The sequence below is a fragment of the Solanum dulcamara genome, chromosome 6 (assembly GCF_947179165.1).
Source record: "Solanum dulcamara chromosome 6, daSolDulc1.2, whole genome shotgun sequence".
Lineage (NCBI taxonomy): Eukaryota > Viridiplantae > Streptophyta > Magnoliopsida > Solanales > Solanaceae > Solanum > Solanum dulcamara.
The window spans coordinates 18,598,816-18,610,511 of NC_077242.1; the positions used below are offsets into that span (position 1 = coordinate 18,598,816).

The window sequence follows — 11,696 nt, forward strand, 5'->3', positions numbered from 1 at the left end:
GTGTATCCCATTGCCTATAGCAAATGGGTAAGCTCGGTGCAATGTGTCCCTAAAAAGGGTGGAATGACAGTCGTGCCAAATGAAAAGAATGAGCTTGAATCAATGCGACCAGTAGCCTGTTGGAGGGTATGCATGGATTATCAGAAGCTAAATGCTTGCACTGAGAAAGACCATTTCCCTATGCCTTTCATGGATCAAATGTTGGATCGTCTTGCAGGTCGGGGTTGGTATTGATTTTTAGATGGGTATGTCGGGTATAATCAGATTTCCATTGCCACTAAGGATCAGGAGAAGATAACTTTCACGTACCCGTATGGCACTTTTGCTTTTAAACGGATGTCTTTCGAGTTATGCAATGCTCCCGCGACTTTTCAAAGGTATAAGCTATCCATTTTTCCCGACATGGTAGAAGATACCATGGAAGTCTTTATGGATGATTTCTTGATAGTGGGGGATACATTTGATGTATGCCTAGAACATCTTAGTCAAGTGTTGAAAAGATGTGTCGAAACAAACCTTGTGCTAAATTGGGAGAAGTGCCACTTTATGGTGAAATAAGGTATTGTATTGAGCCACAAAATTTCAAGACATGGTATTCAAGTGGACCAAGCGAGGAAGTGATTGTGCATTTGCCTCCTCCTATATCGTTAAAGGGTGTTCGGAGTTTCTTAGGGCATGTCAGGTTCATCAAGGACTTCTCTAAGGTGGCCTATCCATTGTGCAAGTTGCTTGAGAAATATAGTGTGTTTGAGTTTGATGAAGCTTGTATCAAGACATTCTTATGTTTGGAAGAGAAACTTATTTTAGCTCCTATCATTGTGAATCCAGATTGGAGCATTCCTTTTGAACTCATGTTTGATGCAAGTGGTGTAGCGTTGGGGGCTGTTCTTGGTCAGAGAAAAGCAAATTTATTTCACCCCGTCTACTATGCTAGTAAGACGTTAAATGTAGCCCAAAAGAACTACATCATTACTGAGCAAGAGTTGTTAACAGTTGTTTATGCATTCGAAGAGTTTCATGCTTATCTCTTGGTTATGAAAGTAGTGGTTCACACCGATCATGCATCAATCCATTATTTGATGGAAAAGAAAGATGCTAAACCCCGATTAATCTGTTAGGTGTTGTTGTTGAAAGAATTTGACTTTGAGGTGAAAGATCGTAAAAGGTGCATAAATTAGGTCACTGATCATTTGTCAAGACTCGAATCGTAGGTGGTTGTGTCCTGAGACCAAGAGATTGAGGAAGCCTTCCTATATGAATCAATGATGAGGGTATCCTTTACGTCACTTCTGTGGTATGCAGATTTTGCCAACTTCGTTGTGTGTAGGATAATCTTGTATAATTTGAGTTCTCAACAACGAAAAAAGTTCCTATTTGATGCAAAGAAATACTATTGGGATGAACCTTATTTGTTCAGAAAATGTGCAGATCATATGATCCGGAGGTGTGTTTCGGAGGTGAAATATGAAGCAATCCTTAATGCTTGCCATTCGTCACCAGTTGGTGGCCACCGTAGTGGGATCAAAATTGCCGCTAAAGTATTGCAAAGTGGATATTATTGGCCCTCCTTGTACTATGACGCCAATGTGTTTGTGAAGAATTGTGATCAGTGCTAAAGACAAGGCGATGTATCTAGACGGCATGAGTTGCCTCTGAATCCAATTTTGGAGGTCTAATTGTTTGATGTTGGGGAATCAATTTTATGGTCCCTTTCATGAGCTCGTATGAGAACAAGTACATTCTCGTGGCAGTTGATTATGTTTCAAAGTGGGTAGAAGAGGTGGGCTTACCAAATAATGAGGGCCGAAGCGTGGTTCAATATTTTTTTACTAAGAGATACATCTTCACAAGATTTGGCACACACATGCTATCATTAGTGATGGGGGGTCTCACTTTTGCAACCGTATGTTTGCCTCCCTGTTGATCAAGTATGGTATCACTCACAAGGTTTCCATAGCCTACCATCCGCAAATGAGTGGGCAAGTTGAAGTGTTTAATCGCGAAATTAAAGCAATCTTGGCAAAGACGGTGAATAACAATAGGTCGGATTGGTCCCAGAAGTTGGAGGATGCCTTATGGGCCTATCGACCGACTTACAAGACACCTATTGGCATGTCCCCATATCAATTGGTGTTTGGAAAAGCATGTCACTTTATGGTTGAACTGGAACTTAAAGCTCTATGGGCTTTAAAAGGTATGAACTTGAATGGGAGTCGGCATCCAAAGATCAAGTTGACTAACTTCACCCGTTAGAGAAGTTACGGCTCCGATTTTATGAAAGTTCCGTTATCTACAAGTCAAGGATGAAGAAATGTCATGATGATCAAATCTTGAAACGGGATTTTAGAGTTTGTGATTTTGTATTGCTTTTCAACCCTCGTCTCTGATTATTTCCCAGTAAGTTGAAATCTAAATAGTCTGGGCCCTTTAAAGTGGTTCATGTGTTTGCAAATGGTGCTATTGAGGTTGAAAACAAAGCTGGGTCAACATTTAAAGTTAATGGGCAGCGCCTCAAGTTGTAGTTTGGTGAAGGCCCTAGTTTAGGAATGATTGAAGTGGTGTATTTGGACGACACTTGAATGCATGTCCACGTCGTGCCACGATGTTAACTAAGGCGCTTCTTGGGAGGCAACCCAAGTTTTAGTGTTTTTCAATAATTGTGTGTTCATTGTGTAGTTGAAGTTGGACTTGATTGAAGTGCCTCAGTGGGCGAGAAAAGGAAACCACTTGGCAAGCCGCCGAATCTGGTAGGCGAGCCCATTGGGATCGCCTTTTTAGGCGTCAAGGTGGCTAATTTATCCCTGGAGGTTCTGGTCTTTAGGCAAGCCAAAGTCCCACTTGGTCGCCCAGCAATAAGGCGATCCCGCACAAGATCGCCATTCAGACCTCCGGATTACCTTACATTCCCCGAGTGTTCTTTAACTATTGGCGATCTGCTGCACTAGTTGGCAACCCACCTGCATGTTTTGGTGAGATCCATCGTCCTCGCCATTCACTCATCCAAGACCCTCAGAATTAGCGCATTCAGTGAGCAAAAGACAGTTTGGCGATGAACTCTTTGGCGACGTTATGAGCTCTTCGCCGAATTGAAAGACCACCTGGAATTAAAAGGGGCTCTTTTATTTAAATGTCCAACTTTTCAAATTTCTCTCCTTCATCTTCCACACTTTTCACCTCCTTTATTTCCCTTATTTTAGTTTATTTTATTTCATTGTAGTTGCATTCTCTTTCGTACCTGTATGGATTAAACTTGTGCTCTCAACCATCTTTCCCTTGTTCATCATTTTAGGGATTTTACAGGTGTGTTTCCTTGGTTCATGTCCTGTATTTCTTCTATTCTTGTGTGAATTCTTTAAATGGTTTGGATGTTATTACCTTTCTGTTGATTGGGCATGAATGCATGAGATTTTCTTTGACAAATTTTTTTGAATTTATAATCGTTTGTTGGTTGAGACTAACAGTGACATCTTTGGCCTGAATCATGTGTAGATCCTTCAATGTTGAATGCTAGTGTGTCACATTTGTTTAATAGCCTGTTTGGGGGTGAAGTCTGAGTAATCCCGACTCCATGAATTCCTAATTTTGCCTAATGATAGATGGGTGACGTCATTCTTAAGGGTGAATTTTATCGAATTCTGGGTGTGGTGATTAATTATGAGGGGAGTAGGAGTCCTTATGTTGCTGGGTAATAAGTGAGCTCCGTTATTTATGTGCAAATTATATGGGGGTTGTTTTTCATTGCCTATGGGAAGGGTTTGTTACTCTGAACATTTGAGATATTTGTGTTTGTGGCCAGTTATGCGGGCTAAAATGAGTTTGCCTAGGTTGTTGGTGAGTCTCCAAGGGTCGCGTTCACTCGACTTTTTTGATCTCAATTACCAGTTCTTTCTGAATGATGCGGCGAGCTACTGATGGCTCGCCTATACACCTCCGTAACTCGTCGCTTTGCACCTTCCCCTCGCCTATTTTCCTTGTGAAATTGAGTTTAAGTTCAAAATCTTTCTGATACTTTAGGCGAGATGATCTTGACCGTCAAAGTCATTCGGCGTCTTGCCAACATGGATGATTCTCTCCCAATGTACCTACTTGAGGGCCATTTGAGATTGGCTAGCATGACTGAGATCGCCTTTCCTATTTAGGCGATCCGCCGATCCTTTGGGCGATGTTCAACCTCTTTTGATCATCTCATTTTCTAATCTTCACTCCCCCAATCTTGATTTTGAAGGCAGAGTTCCTCACTGAAATCCCATTTTGGGTTACCTTTCCAAAGTTACCCCTAAACTACTAAGGGTGCGACTCTTTGAGTAGAATAGCTAGTGCTATAGGAATTCCACTGTTTGCGGATGAATGTACCACTAAACAAACTCAGATTTCCTATGCAAGAATACTAATAGAGTTGATATCACTAAGACAATTCCCAGTGAGATAAAATTCATGGATGCATATGGACAAGCATTTAAGCAGATGATAGTATTTGATTGGAGACTTGAGTATTGTGAGGAATGCATGATGGTGGGGCATAACTGTCATAAGAAATGACCTAAGCAGCAAGACCAACCAAGAGCAAAACCACAACAACCAACCTAGAAACAGGCAAATGCTAAGTGATTGCCCAAAGAAAGAGTAACCCAGGAACCAATCAAAGGCCCGAGTCAGCAGGCACACAACTTAGTGCAGAAACAACAACATCTGAAAGCTAAGGAATTTACACCAGTGACTTCTAGAGGAAAATAACTTGTCCAGAGTAATACGAGCATCTCAGGTAATACAGGTATGAAGAGTTATGCTCAGGCTATTGCAGTCCCTATGAAAACTAATTTTGCAATTTTATAAATTACAAATGCTGTGTTGGCACCCTTTCCACCTCTTGATAAGAGAGGTGGAACTTCCATCACTAATTAAATGTCTTGGTTAGTATGGAACATTTGGGGTATCAATAAGAAGTATAAGGAAAAAGAGGTGGGTAAGTATATAAAAGAGAACCACATAAAACTAGTGGGCTTGGTAGAGACTACAGTCAAGGAGAATAAAGCACTAGCTATATCTCAAAGAATAGGACCTGGCTAGAGTTTGATACACAATTATACAAGTGCTATGAATTGGAGAATTTGGGTAATATGGGATGATAATGTATTTGAAGTAACATTGATACAACAAGGTGCACAATATGTCCATTGTGAAGTGAAAAGTAGAGACAAGAAGATAGAGCTCCAAAACACTATGGAATGAATTAAGAATTTTGGCAACTCAAAACACTAAACCTTGGCTGATGTGGGGAGATTTCAATGCTTTTTTGCATAACCAAGATAGACTGTATGGATCTCCTGTCACAAGGAATGAAGCTAGGGACTTTGCTAAATGTATACAAGATTTATTCTTAAATGAATTACTGTGGAAAGGAGAATACTAGTCATGGTCCAACAGACAACTTAGTACAGACAGAATTTATAGTAGGCTGGATAGGGCACTGGGTAATGATGATTGGATGATACAGTATGGTCAACTAGTGCTAGAGTATAGATTGCCTCATGTAACAGATCCCTCTCCTATGTTACTAGATATGAAACTGGCCTCTTGTAACACTAAAACTCCTTTTAGATATTCAATGTATGGGCAAGTCATGAGGAGGTTGTATTAATAGTGCAAAGAAACTGGTCAAGAAGAATGTATGGTAACAAGCTAAAGTACATATGGTAAAAGTTGAAGGAGTTAAAACCACACTTTAAGGCACTGAATGAGACCAACTTCGAAGGAGTTACTGAGAGGATACAATTCATTAGAAACTGTTTAAGACTATATTGATCGATTGGCTTTAGAAGAGAAAGAGCTGTTAATTCAAATAGAAAAGTGGACCAATATTGAGAGTATTAACCAGCAAAAGTCAAGAGCTATATGGATTAAACTAGGAGATTCAAATAACAAATATTTTTGAGCAATGATCAAAGAAAGGAGACATAAGAAGTAGATTGTGGATCTTCTCTCTAAATGGCACAAAACTTATAGAACCTACTGAAATCCATAATGAGATTATAACCTTTTATCAATCCCTGATAGGACTGCTCTAACAAATACTACTGCAGTAAGTAAAATTATCATGAAAGTAGGATCAACTCTTTCCACACTCAACAATTGGCCCTATGTTCAGAGGTTTCTAAGGTGGAAATATATGAATGATTATGTTCAATAGATGATGATAAGGCACCAGGAGTTGATGGATATAATGTTGTTTTCTTCAAAAGAGCTTGGCCAGTGATCAAATAAGATGTATATGAAGTTGTAAAGGAATTCTTCATTATTAGAAGTTATATAATGCTGTGAACTGTACTACTGTTACTTTGCTACCTAAGGTTCCAAACCCATCCAATATTAGAGAATATAGGCCCATTGCCTTCTGTACTGTCCTGTATAAAATCATAGCTAAAGTTTTGGCTAATAGATTCAAAAAGTGATAGCTTATGTGATATCAGAAACTCAAGCTAGTTTCATTCCTAGGGGGAAGTGTCAGATAATACTATTCTTGCTCATGAGCTAGTCAAAACATACAAAAGGAAGAATGTCTCTCCAAGACGCATGATCAAGGTGGATATCCAAAAGGCATATGATTCTATTGACTGGAAGTATTTAGAGCAAGTTATGTCAGGTCTAGGTTTTCCAACTAAGTTTACTGAGTGGGTTATGCAGTCTGTTACCACTGTCTCTTTCTCCTTCTTGATCAATGGTGAACTGACAAAACCTTTTAAGGAAGCAAGAGGACCCAATGTCCCTATTCTTATTTGTTATAGTCATAGAATATCTGAGTAGGAATTTAAATGACCTGAGAAACCATAAATAGTTCAATTATCATCCAATGTGCAGCAGACTTAAAATAACTCACTTGAGCTTTGAAGATGATCTCTTCATGTTTGCAAGAGGAGATCAAACATCTGTACAACTGTTACATGAGAAGTTTTCAGTGTTCATAGATGCATCAGGTCTACAAGCCAACTTATCTAAAAGTGCCATATATTTTGGTGGGGTGTCAAGTATGGTAATGTCACAGATTCAACAAACACTTGGTTATAGTTATTGAGAGCTTCCTTTTAGATACTTAGGGTTCCACTTTCCACCAAGAAACTTAATATTGCTCAATGGAAATCATTGATTGATAAAATTGTAGCAAAAATATATTCTTGGACAGCAAAAAGCTTTTATATGCAGGGAGAATTCAATTAGTTAAGACAGTGATATTTGGGGTCCAAGCTTACTAGGCACAACTGTTTATTCTTCAGCTAAAGTGATGAAAACAATTCAAGCATACTGCAAAAGCTATATTTGGTCAAGAGAAAATGTGATCACCAGGAAAGCTCTTGTTTCATGTGACAAGATGTGCACACCTAAGGTTGCTGAAGGACTTAACTTGGTGAATTTAAGGGTGTGAAATAAAGCAGCTATCCTATAGATATGCTGGGATATAGAACAGAAACAGGATAGGTTATGGATCATGTGGATTCACAATTACTACATCAAGGGACAAATCATGGAAGAGTTCGGGGTACCCAATCAAGCATGTTGGATGGTTAGAAAGATTCTGGGAACTAAGGAATTGCTGCTCTCTTTGCATACTGCTACTACTGGAAAGAGGAGCATGATTAGGCAAGCCTACAATCAATTACTTGGCAGTTATCCAAAGGTAGAATGGAGAGGCTTATTGTGTTGTAACTCTACAAGGCCAATGGCTATGTTTTCTCTATGGTTACAGGTTCAAAATAGACTACTCACAACTGATAGGTTGCTGAAATGGAAAATGCAAGTGGATCCTAAATATGTGATGTGCCAACAAGTTGCAAAAACAAGAGATCACCTATTATTTGAATGCATCTTTGCCAACTTATTATGGAAGAGACTACTTCAATGGGTAAATGTAGAATCAAAGCACTACAGTACTGGAAAGGCACTGAAGACAAAAGGAAGATGTTATCAAGGATAGGCGCAGAAGTTAATATATGCAGAATACACATATATAATCTGGAAAGAGAGAAATGCAGGGATCTTTGAGAAGCAAGAGAATACATTGGAGAATATAGCACGAAGGATCGCTTGTGTATGTTGTGTTCGATCTACTACACCAGTCAGATTATTTTTAGAGAAATGTAGCTTTTAAAGTTAGTTTTAGTAGTTATGTATTGTTACGTATGAGGTAGCTAGTTGGGTAAACTAGCTCAGTTTTGTAAATAACACTTTGGTGATTAATAAAATTTTAATTACCAAAAAAACAATATTATTTTGAGATATAATATTATTTATATCATTTAAATAAAAAAATATTTTAATGTCAATTGCTATTTTTTACTTTGGTCATATATATAGTTTTATTGAGTGATGTGGTACACGCGCAAAGTACGTACGCTAAACTACTATATTATTAAAAGTGGGAAGCTACTATCTTTAAAGTTGAATTACCATTTTGCCCCTACATCATATCAAAATATAATAAAAATATCTAATTATTATCTACCTATTCATCAACCTAGAAAAGACTTATGATAAAGTTCCACGAGAGATACTGTTGAGATGTCTGGAGGCTAAAGATGTACTTGCGGCGTATATTAGGGTGATCAAGGATATGTATGAGGGTGCCAAAACTAGGGTAAGGACAGTAGGAAGGGACTCAAAGTACTTCTTGTTATGATGGGGTTGCATTAAGGATCAGCTCTCAGTCCGTTTTTATTTGCCTTGGTGATGGATGGATTGACGCCACAAATTCAAGATGAGGTGCCATAGTGTATACTTTTTGCGGACGACATAGTCCTGATCGATGAGACTCGTAGTGGAGTTAATACTAAGCTAGAGGATTAGAGACATACCTTGGAGTCTAAAAGGTTTAAGCTGAGTAGGACCAAGACAGAGTACTTAGAGTGCAAGTTCAGTGAGACACCTCAGGAGGTTTGTGCGGAAGTTAGGTTTGGTGATCAGGTCATCCAAAAGAAAAGTAGCTTCAAGTACCTTGGGTCTATCATGCAAGGCAGCGGAGAGATTGATGAGGATGTCACACACCGTATTGGGGTAGGGTGGATGAAATGGAGGCTCTCTTCTGGTGTGCTATGTGACAAGAAGGTGCCACCACAACTTAAGGGCAAGTTCTACAAAGTGGTGGTTAGACCGGCTATGTTATATGGGGTAGAGTATTGGCCAGTTAAGGTCTCTCACGTTCAAAAGATGAAAGTTGTCGAGATGAGAATATTGAGATGGATGTGTGGACATACTAGGAGCGACAGAATTAAAAACGAGGCTATTCGGGACAAGGTAGGAGTGGCCTCGGTAGAAGACAAGATGCGGGAAATGCGATTGATATGGTTTGGACATGTGAAGAGGAGAGACACAGATGTCCCAGTGGGGAGGTGTGAGAGGTTGGTCATGGATGGTTTCAGAAGAGGTAGGGGTAGGCCGAAGAAATATTGGGGAGAGGTGATTAGACAGGACATGGCGCAGCTACAGCTTACTGAAGACATGACCTTAGCTAGGAAGGTACAGAGGACTCACATTAGGGTAGAAGGCTAGTACATAGTCTCGTTATTCTACCTTATTAGTAGGCGCATTAGCGCACTATAATTTCTTGTGCTCTGATTTTTGCTATTATTTATTACTTTCTGTACTTTGATTACTCTATTTTATTTGTATCGCTCTCGTTATTTGCTTTACCATATTACTTTGAACTTCTTAACTTCTTAGCCTTATCTAACATCTTTTTATGCTTTTATTGAGCCGAGGGTCTTCCGGATACAGCTATTCTACCTTGGTAGGAGTAAGGTCTGCGTACATTTTACCCTCCCCAACAACAACAACCCAGTGAAGTTGAAATATTGAAGCTTTGTGTGTTAGTTTTATACTTATTTAAGGTGATTAGAATTATAATGATACTTTTCTATCTCTATTTATATAGTTGAATTGTTGCTTTGTTAATTACTTGCTTTTATTTCAGATTTTTTTGTATGCTCAGCTATTGACTATTCGTTACGTTAGATTTTATTTTAGTTTCCATTGTTGTGACAAAAGCAAAAAAAAAGTGACCAATTGTCTTACTTATGTGTTTATTTTTCTTTTTTCTTTTTGTTTTTTGTTCTTTGTACTTTTAATTTCACTTATATTTTTACTTTTAGCTTTAAGAGTGAATTTGATAGAAGGGTTACTCTTTCTTCTTTTTTTCCCGAAAAAAAGAGGATGGTGAAACATACAACATTAGATTAATGGTGGATAAGTCATGTATGAAGAGACAATTAAATTCTACATAACAACAATAGTAATGTTCATAAATATTCTAATTTTCAAACTACAAATAATAAGAATTTTTAAACCTTAATATTTAATATTTGTATCTAAAAGATTATTTTAAAGTTTTTTGTGGATTAATGTCACGATCCAAAAATCGAAGTTATAATGACACATCCCAAACACTACCTGATGTGTAAGCCTAAAAAGTAAAACACATACGAGACTCTCAAAAGAGAAGTCAGACCACAAATAAAATGAAAGGAAATACAACAAATAAATTATCTCAAAATCTGGTGTCATAGAATATCTAATACAAAGTTTGAATTTGAAATACATCATAAGTCTCTGAATAGTACTTAAGATTGAAAAATAAAAGATAGAAGTAGTGGTGATTCGGATCCCAAGATCTCATCACTAATGTGAAGATATGCAGTCCGCTAGAAGGATCAGATGCCACGCGGAATGCCCTGACTAGAATCTGCATCAAAAGGGACACAGAAGTAGGGATGAATACAATTCACATGTACTCAGTAGGTTTAGCCGAATGAGTATAAGGAATTAATCAAACCTATGAAATAAATTAAGAAACGTTTCCACTTGCACACAGAAAAGTCCAATTCCGACACCGGTGTCGCCAATTTATATAGAATGGCGCAAGTAAAGTAAGCACATAAAAACTGCTCATTACCACAATTAACCAGATAAGTCAAGTAGTACAAATATCAATGCAATGCAATATGATGATGCAATGATGTGGTGGTACGATGGAATCAAGGTTGTCGCACACTTGTTGTATACACCTGTCGAGCTAAGGCTTCCAAACAAGGATCCATGGGGTACTCGCAGTATATATACCAAATCACAATCTCAATATCTCATCAACTTGTCACCTAGCTAGTGGTCAAGGATATAAAAAGGTGTCACATTTTCTTTCTCAAAAAGATTTCACATTTCTCAACTTTCCAAGATCAATGATATGATGAATGACGATGAATGCATCACAACATATATGGCATGGAGGCAATATTCAACTCAACATGAAGTAAAAGGTCCAAAGTTCTCAAAACTCAATCTAAACATGATGTTAACCCTCAATAGATAGTAATGGAAAGGAAATACATTGAAATAAGTGTTTACTCTTTTTACGAAAATATTTCAGTACTCAAGTATGTTCAAAACCTCCAACTCAACCCCTCAAGAAGGCATTACAAGTCAAATAGTCTCCTCACGCCTCTCTTACGGAAAAATCATGAATCACATGCTCTCAAAACAAATAAGATAGCAAATAAGGCCCCCACACGGGCTACACAGCACCAAATAATTCCCTACACGGACATCACAATATAAATAACAGTCTCAAATCATGCTACAAACTCATCCCAGCGTTTATAACATGCGAATGACTAATTACCCCATCTCAGTTCCAAAGAATGATAGCCAAATCTATC

The 11,696-nt window shown here is 38.2% G+C and overlaps 1 long non-coding RNA gene across 2 annotated transcripts; it reads left to right on the forward strand.

Annotated features, from left to right (window-relative positions):
• The first annotated feature begins 2,489 nt into the window (after positions 1-2,489).
• On the forward strand, positions 2,490-8,315 carry LOC129892514 (uncharacterized). Of its 2 annotated transcripts, none has more exons than XR_008767334.1 (2): positions 2,490-4,771; positions 7,269-8,315. It is a non-coding gene; the product is annotated as an uncharacterized LOC129892514 (long non-coding RNA). The 2 variants fall into 2 exon arrangements; XR_008767333.1 differs by having other exon boundaries at positions 2,490-3,300.
• The last annotated feature ends 3,381 nt before the right edge of the window (positions 8,316-11,696 follow it).